This window comes from Berghia stephanieae, chromosome 9 (assembly GCF_034508935.2).
Source record: "Berghia stephanieae isolate SIO BIC M18660-M18661 chromosome 9, UCSD_Bste_1.3, whole genome shotgun sequence".
Lineage (NCBI taxonomy): Eukaryota > Metazoa > Mollusca > Gastropoda > Nudibranchia > Aeolidiidae > Berghia > Berghia stephanieae.
This window is the reverse complement of record NC_088368.1, coordinates 34,829,578-34,838,494: the sequence shown is the minus strand read 5'-3', so window position 1 is coordinate 34,838,494 and position 8,917 is coordinate 34,829,578. Positions and strand designations below refer to the sequence as shown.

At 38.4% G+C, this 8,917-nt stretch overlaps 1 long non-coding RNA gene across 1 annotated transcript; it reads left to right on the top strand.

The window, feature by feature from the left end:
* The first annotated feature begins 310 nt into the window (after positions 1-310).
* Positions 311-4,339, top strand: LOC144979366 (uncharacterized). Its single transcript, XR_013646674.1, has 3 exons — positions 311-424; positions 2,700-2,866; positions 4,246-4,339. It is a non-coding gene; the product is annotated as an uncharacterized LOC144979366 (long non-coding RNA).
* Positions 4,340-8,917: the final 4,578 nt, after the last annotated feature.

Sequence of the window (8,917 nt, the reverse complement as noted above, 5' to 3'; positions counted from 1 at the left end):
GGGTAGCGGTAGTATCGACAGGCTTTTGTATACAAGCGGATGCATACAAATTGTATGCAACAAGAGAGATTAACAGATAAAGAAGTTGAGAGGGAGTATAGATAAACTGATTACAATTATTGATAATTTTGATGTAGATGTATATTGCTGCAATAACTTCATTTACACATTCTAGTTTAATGACAATGGAACATGTTTTTTCTCCCAGTACATAAACACAATACCGAGTCCTTTGTAATCAAGTACAAAGTTGATGAGTCACTCGAACCAATCAGGAATGCAAATAACTTCCAGATTGATGCAAACGTCTTTTCGACAACATCCGGCTTTAATACACTAGGTGCGGATTTTAAATTTGCGCAGGGAGTGAAGTGGTTTGCCAATTCGTTTGCTCAGTACTACGCAACTTTCAACTTTACAAACGGTGAGGCAAAATAACAATGTTGTGTTTGCTTTTTATTTTATGTTTTACTCGTCAACTCAATGTTGTTAATGGTATCTTTTGGTCCAGACATTTTCCCCTTATATAAATACATTCTGTTTGTTGGCCATTATGCTTATACTTATATCATTGGATTGTTTATTTAGATTATGATTAGGTCGCCCCATATCCGTACGCTTAACTTATTAAAATTGATGCTAGAGGGAATAATGCGGTTGTGTTTTTGTTATTCTTTATTTTATATTTAGAAATATATGCAGTACTGATACCACGACAGATTCAACATCTCTGCTAATCATTAAAAATCAAAATTCTTCACGAGTGATAGATAAATATATTTATATAGCATCAATTTACTATTATTGTGATGCAAACTGAAAGAATGTTTGACAAATCGTGGTTGTCTACTTAGTTTCAACTTGGAAAAAGCACCAAATCCTACACGATCGGTGAGCATAACTAATTTATGACAATATTTTGAAATACAATTCATAATGGCTTGTATGAATGTCGATTTTTATGTGAAGTTCAAGGTCTTTTGAATTATTTTAAAAATCCATTCATCTTGTAAAAGAGTTATGTAAACACACGGAAAGGTTTTGTGTAACACACTTTGAAGCATAATATAGGGATTTGGCGCGACCTATCTTAGTGCAAAAAGGGACGCTTAGGCCTTATCTAGGCTATAATGTAACTTTTACATTGTTATTATCACCGTTATACTACTACTACTACTACTAATAATAATAATAGTAATAACAATAATAATAATAATAATAATAATAATAATAATAATAGTAATAATAATAATAATAATAATAATAATAATAATAATAATAATAATAATAATAATAAAATAATAATAATAATGATAATAATAATAATAATAATAATAATAATAATAATAATAATAATAATAATAATAATAATAATACTATCATCATCATCATCATCATCATCATCATCATCATCATCATCATCATCATCATCATCATCTTCATCATCATCATCATCATCGTCATTATTATAATCATTGTTTGCTCTGCTTCATTATTGATTTTACTTACTTGATTTGTTGATTGGAAATATCATATTATTGTATGAGTTATATTATGGGCAATTGTCTAAAAATAAACTTTTGAAAATTGAAATTGTATGCTTTATTTTAAAATAAGTCTCTGACTATTGTAAAACTGCATTCTTTTATTGTATATTACATGGGTGATATGAATCAGTGCACATTATCTCACTATCAGATACAAAATGAGTTTTAAAGTGCAAACATTCAGCTTCAAATAAGTAACACTACCAAACTTTTAAAACGATTTTGGTATGAGGAAGTACCGATTCCAAGTAGATTATTGATTCAAACTATGCTGACTTTCAGTGTTCTCTCCTTTCCAGTGCGTGGCTAGGTGTTGTGATTTTCATTATAGCCTCAGTGTGGGTCAGTGTTTTAATAATAATGATAATAATAATAATAATAATAATAATAATAATAATAATAATAATAATAATAATAATAATAATAATAATAATAATAATAAATCTTTATTGTCCTCAAAAAAGTGACAATTTGTCATTTATAACAATACAATATTGACATAGACACACTCACACAGATGCACACTAGTAACATCGTAGTCATCGAGAAAAAAACGGCATCAACAACAACAACAACAACAACAACAACAACAACAACAACAACAACAACAGCATCATCTTCATCATCATCATCATCATCATCATCATCACAACAACCTTCCTAATATTTTCGTTACAATCCTTCACTTTCACCATTCTCCTATAACACCATCACCATCTTCATCATACTCCATATTATATTATTTCCTCTAACAAGCTATGAGAAGGAAAGCCTGTGGTCCTCTCTCTCTCTCTCTCTCTCTCTCTCTCTCTCTCTCTCTCTCTCTCTCTGAGTGTTTTAAACGGACATCCTTATTATTTTTTTTTGGGGGGGGGGGGGATATTGTTTAAGATTTATAAGTATATAAATCAAATTGTCTACGTAGTAGTATTGTTTCCGTTTTCTCAATCATCTCAGTACTTATTGCCTGTTTTATAAAGTGGACTTAGGTACTGTATTTTACATAAGCATGGACGCTTGCACTGAAAACACACACACACACAGACACACACACACACACACACACACACACACACACACACATACATACATATTTTATGCATGCATGTTTCTACATTCACATGTTTTTGATTATTTTTTTAAACAACACAGAGGTGATTTTGCAGATACCCTGGGCGAGCAGCTTCCAGCAAACTATCATAAATATACCCTTCACATTCAAGGGTCCAGGATCGGAAATCTTCGTACGACCAAGAATAGATGCTCGATTCTGTTCCCCCGTTGACTGCCAAAAGAATGTTTCTGTGCTGACGGCAATGGTAAGTAATGATATATGTTCAGTCAGAATAAGTACCATATGGGCTTTTTATTTAGGTTTGAGATTTGTTGAATTATTTATACCAAACGCAAAAAAAAAAAAAAAAACAAAACAAAAAAAAACAAACAACAATTTCTATTTATGTCCAGTTTTCACCAGGAAAGATAATCTGCAATCTTTTTTAAAGGTTGAAAGTGTTAGTTGTTTAAAGCTAATAATTAAGGGCAAGCTAGATGTATATTTATCCTATCACGTGTGACCTTTCGATCTCGTGTCAAACTGGTACTTTGTCCGAGTGAAGTGATTGCCAAAAAACTAAAATGTTAATTAAAATGATCAAAAATATGAAATTTTCGATTTTTTACTTTTTGAAGCTTCATTTATTCTACATAATAAATCACGTAGAATGCCAGAATATCTTATTGTTCGGTATAACTTTGATTTTCAGCATCAATACCACTGTGGCATATTATGCCTGTTTGTGACAGTCGGTTGCCTTTGATGAAGAGATATTATGGTCTAAGAGAGATAATTATTATATTATCTCATCCCCCTAACGCAATTCAGAGTTGTCTTCACCTATGGTCACGTGCGAAACCCACAGACCTTGCATGAGTTATTTGTTAGTTCAGTCCCTGTTGTGTAGTCGTTAGAGCGTGAAAGACGTGTGTGTGTGTGTGTGTGTGTGTGTGTGTGTGTTTGTGCGTCAGAGAGAGAGAGAGAGAGAGAGAGAGAGAGAGAGAGAGAGAGAGAGAGAGAGAGAGAGAGCCACCGGTGTCCCATGTAGTTTAAAAATGTACCCATGTTATTAAGTGTTTGTAAGTATGTCGGTTGGTAGTTTCGTTCCGTAATAAATGTTTAATTGTTTTAACACGTTTTATTAATTTTGTTTAGCTTATTATCAAGTTCGTCCTATTAACGTCTGTTCTCCTTGGTGTACTCATATGGAAGTTGTATCATCAAGCCGACTCATTTTGTCACTATATCTTTCTCTTCTACTCTCCATCTTGACTCATCATAATCTTATGATGTGAGCCCGGAGACTTCTATCTGCGGGTCCTTCATTCTATATTATGTTTCGGGCCGCATTTGTCTGCGGTCTTTGCGGGTGGTTGGATGGGAGCATCACCCTTGAATCATATACCTATGATGTTCGCATGGGTGTACGATCCGATAGTGATGTCGTTTCTTCTTCTCTTTACTAGCCTATCCTGCTTCTTTGGTTTGTGATTGTATTTTTGACAGGGGATATTTTTTTTCCTGTAAATCCTCTGCCTGTTTGTTCTTGGTTATTTATAATTTAGCTTATGATATCTTTAGGTTATGATTTTGATTGACATTTGTACTATTTTTGTTAGATTGCTTGTTTTTTTTTTTCAGCGGTCTCTCATATAACCTCAATTGTGTTGGAAGAGACCTAAAGCAACAAACAAAAAAAAAAAAATGTCTGCGGTCTTAGGACAAAGCGGTATCCTTGAACCCCTATACAAAACAATCTGTAAAAATTCTACACAATAAATCACGTCAAGTGCCAAAATGTCATGTTGTTGAGTATAACTTTACTAACGAAAGAGTGAAAATGGAAATGCTTCGTATGGGAACAAAACAGACAATGGACGTTTCGGGTACAAACCCTTCGTCAGCACAACAATACACAAATAAACGTGGAAAACAAATAAAATATAATGAAAAATAACTTGTATCGTCTGTACTCAATGGTGGTTGCAGTATGAATGAAATGTTAGCGTGGCGTGGGTAGAGAATAGGGTGCCCCAGGGGGGTGATCTAATTGATAAGCAAAGGTCAGCGTCAGGGAACAGAACTTTCCAGACTATGATGGAAGATAAAAGGCATATTGGTAGTAGTAGTAGTAGTAGTAGTAGTAGTAGTATTTTTAATTCAGAAAAGTGAGTGGAGCAGGCACTTATGTTGGTAACAACAAGATATGAAGTGAATAGAAAAGTGCCAGAAGACAATAGAGAATAAAAATTTTTCGCGGCGGTGGTGGGGTTTGAACCTGCGACCTTATTGGTACGACAACTCCGCCTGGCAGGTGAGAGCGTGGCTCTACCGTGTGAGCTATCCACGAACACAAAAATATTCGTTTCAAACTCAAAGTCATTACTAGATCCCTCTCTCACCCACTTCTTGAGACCGCCGATTCGTTCGTACACCACCATCGCGAATAATTTTGACCAGCAGTTAAGCTTAATAGCCAATATTCTTAATTCAGAAAAGTGAGTGGAGCAGGCACTTATGTTGGTAACAACAAGATATAAAGTGAGTAGAAAAGTGCCAGAAGACAATAGAGAATAAAATTTTTTTTCGCGGCGGTGGTGGGGTTTGAACCTGCGACCTTATTGGTACGACAACTCCGCCTGGCAGGTGAGAGCGTGGCTCTACCGTGTGAGCTATCCACGAACACAAAAAATATTCGTTTCAAACCCAAAGTCATTTCTAGATCCCTCTCTCACCCACTTCTTGAGATCGCCGAATTAAAAATTCACCCCATACACCGGAGCATACTCAATGTCTCAATCGTTTCTATTTTATATGTTTGTGATGAGAATATTGGCTATTAAGCTTAACTGCTGGTCAAAATTACTTCGCGATGGTGGTGAACGAATCGGCGATCTCAAGAAGTGGTCTGGCAGATTGAAGTGTCTGGCCACTGCTGTGTCTGCACAGTTCGATATATCACGCAAGTGCTGCACGAATCTGTCACCCAGCCTCTTTCCGGTCTCACCAACGTAAGCAATCCCACACAGGGAGCACGTAATCGCATAGACTAGATTACGGTCAGTGCAAGTAAACGGCCGCCTGATGTCCCAAATCTTGTCTGGAAAGCTGACTCTGTCATACTCCCACAGGTGCCCAAAAGTCTTGCATCGGGGTCGCATACACGATCTGGCTTTAGGTCCATCCCTAGGTATGGGTTCTAGGCGGCTTCTGACAAGGAGATCCCTCAGGTTACGATCCCGTCGATATGCTACCAACGGGGGTTCTGAGAAAACTCTGTGGGTGTCTTCGCCCGCCTGGAGGATCCCATAGTTCTGCAATAGGATGTTCCTCACTTGATCGGCATGGGGGTGATGCGTGAGGACTAAAATGGGACGCTGTGTCTCCTGCTTCCTGGCATTACGAGGCCTCATTGCTGCTTCTCTCGACACGAGGCTGGCTTTCCGGACAGCCTTAAGCAAAACCCTTTCGGGATATTCCCGTGCCCTAAAAAAAAATCGAGCATGCGATCACGTTGAAGCGCAAATTCATCATCTTCCAAACATAGTCTCCGCAAGCGGAGTATCTGACTGAATGGGATGGAGTCTTTGCACCTCACCGGATGGGATGACCGATAGAGCAGGTAGCTGTGACTGTCCGTTTCCTTGTAGTGTACAGTGGTCCGTACTCCCGTGCTGGTCAATACAGCCTTGATGTCCAAAAAGTTCACCTCAGAGGTTGCTACTTCTACTACTTCTACTACTACTTCTTCTACTACTACTACTACTACTACTACTACTACTACTACTACTACTACTACTACTACTACTACTACTACTACTACTACTACTGCTACTACTACTCTACTACGCTACTACTACTACTACTACTACTACTACTACTACTACTACTACTACTACTACTACACTACTACTACTACTATACTATACTACTACTACTACTACTACTACTATACTACATACTACTACTATACTAACTACTACTACTACTACTACTACTACTACAAGATATGAAGTGAGTAGAAAAGTGCCAGAAGACAATAGAGAATAAAAAAATTTTTTTCGCGACGGTGGTGGGGTTTGAACCTGCGAACTTATTGGTACGACAACTCCGCCTGGCAGGTGAGAGCGTGGCTCTACCGTGTGAGCTATCCACGAACACAAAAATATTCGTTTCAAACCCAAGTCATTTCTAGATCCCTCTCTCACCCACTTCTGAGACCGCTGATTCGTTCGCCCACCACCATCGCGAAGTATTTTGACCAGCAGTTAAGCTTAATAGCCAATATTCTCAACACAAACATATAACATAGAAACGATTGAGACATTGAGTATGCTCCGGTGTATGGGGTGAATTTTTAATTCAGAAAAGTGAGTGGAGCAGGCACTTATGTTGGTAACAACAAGATATGAAGTGAGTAGAAAAGTGCCAGAAGACAATAGAGAATAAAAATTTTTCGCGACGGTGGTGGGGTTTGAACCTGCGACCTTATTGGTACAACAACTCCGCCTGGCAGGTGAGAGCGTGGCTCTACCGTGTGAGCTATCCACGAACACAAAAAATATTCGTTTCAAACCCAAGTCATTTCTAGATCCCTCTCTCACCCACTTCTGAGACCGCTGATTCGTTCGCCCACCACCATCGCGAAGTATTTTGACAAGCAGTTAAGCTTAATAGCCAATATTCTCAACACAAACATATGACATAGAAACGATTGAGACATTGAGTATGCTCCGGTGTATGGGGTGAATTTTTAATTCAGAAAAGTGAGTGGAGCAGGCACTTATGTTGGTAACAACAAGATATGAAGTGAGTAGAAAAGTGCCAGAAGACAATAGAGAATAAAAATTTTTTCGCGACGGTGGTGGGGTTTGAACCTGCGACCTTATTGGTACGACAACTCCGCCTGGCAGGTGAGAGCGTGGCTCTACCGTGTGAGCTATCCACGAACACAAAAATATTCGTTTCAAACCCAAGTCATTTCTAGATCCCTCTCTCACCCACTTCTGAGACCGCTGATTCGTTCGCCCACCACCATCGCGAAGTATTTTGACCAGCAGTTAAGCATAATAGCCAATATTCTCAACACAAACATATAACATAGAAACTATTGAGACATTGAGTATGCTCCGGTGTATGGGGTGAATTTTTAATTCAGAAAAGTGAGTGGAGCAGGCACTTATGTTGGTAACAACAAGATATGAAGTGAGTAGAAAAGTGCCAGAAGACAATAGAGAATAAAAATTTTTCGCGACGGTGGTGGGGTTTGAACCTGCGACCTTATTGGTACGACAACTCCGCCTGGCAGGTGAGAGCGTGGCTCTACCGTGTGAGCTATCCACGAACACAAAAATATTCGTTTCAAACCCAAGTCATTTCTAGATCCCTCTTCACCCACTTCTGAGACCGCTGATTCGTTCGCCCACCACCATCGCGAAGTATTTCGACCAGCAGTTAAGCTTAATAGCCAATATTCTCAACACAAACATATAACATAGAAACGATTGAGACATTGAGTATGCTCCGGTGTATGGGGTGAATTTTTAATTCAGAAAAGTGAGTGGAGCAGGCACTTATGTTGGTAACAACAAGATATGAAGTGAGTAGAAAAGTGCCAGAAGACAATAGAGAATAAAAATTTTTCGCGACGGTGGTGGGGTTTGAACCTGCGACCTTATTGGTACGACAACTCCGCCTGGCAGGTGAGAGCGTGGCTCTACCGTGTGAGCTATCCACGAACACAAAAATATTCGTTTCAAACCCAAGTCATTTCTAGATCCCTCTCTCACCCACTTCTGAGACCGCTGATTCGTTCGCCCACCACCATCGCGAAGTATTTCGACCAGCAGTTAAGCTTAATAGCCAATATTCTCAACACAAACATATAACATAGAAACGATTGAGACATTGAGTATGCTCCGGTGTATGGGGTGAATTTTTAATTCAGAAAAGTGAGTGGAGCAGGCACTTATGTTGGTAACAACAAGATATGAAGTGAGTAGAAAAGTGCCAGAAGACAATAGAGAATAAAAATTTTTCGCGACGGTGGTGGGGTTTGAACCTGCGACCTTATTGGTACGACAACTCCGCCTGGCAGGTGAGAGCGTGGCTCTACCGTGTGAGCTATCCACGAACACAAAAATATTCGTTTCAAACCCAAGTCATTTCTAGATCCCTCTCTCACCCACTTCTGAGACCGCTGATTCGTTCGCCCACCACCATCGCGAAGTATTTTGACCAGCAGTTAAGCTTAATAGCCAATATTCTCAACACAAACATATAACATAGAAACGATTGAGACATTGAGTATGCT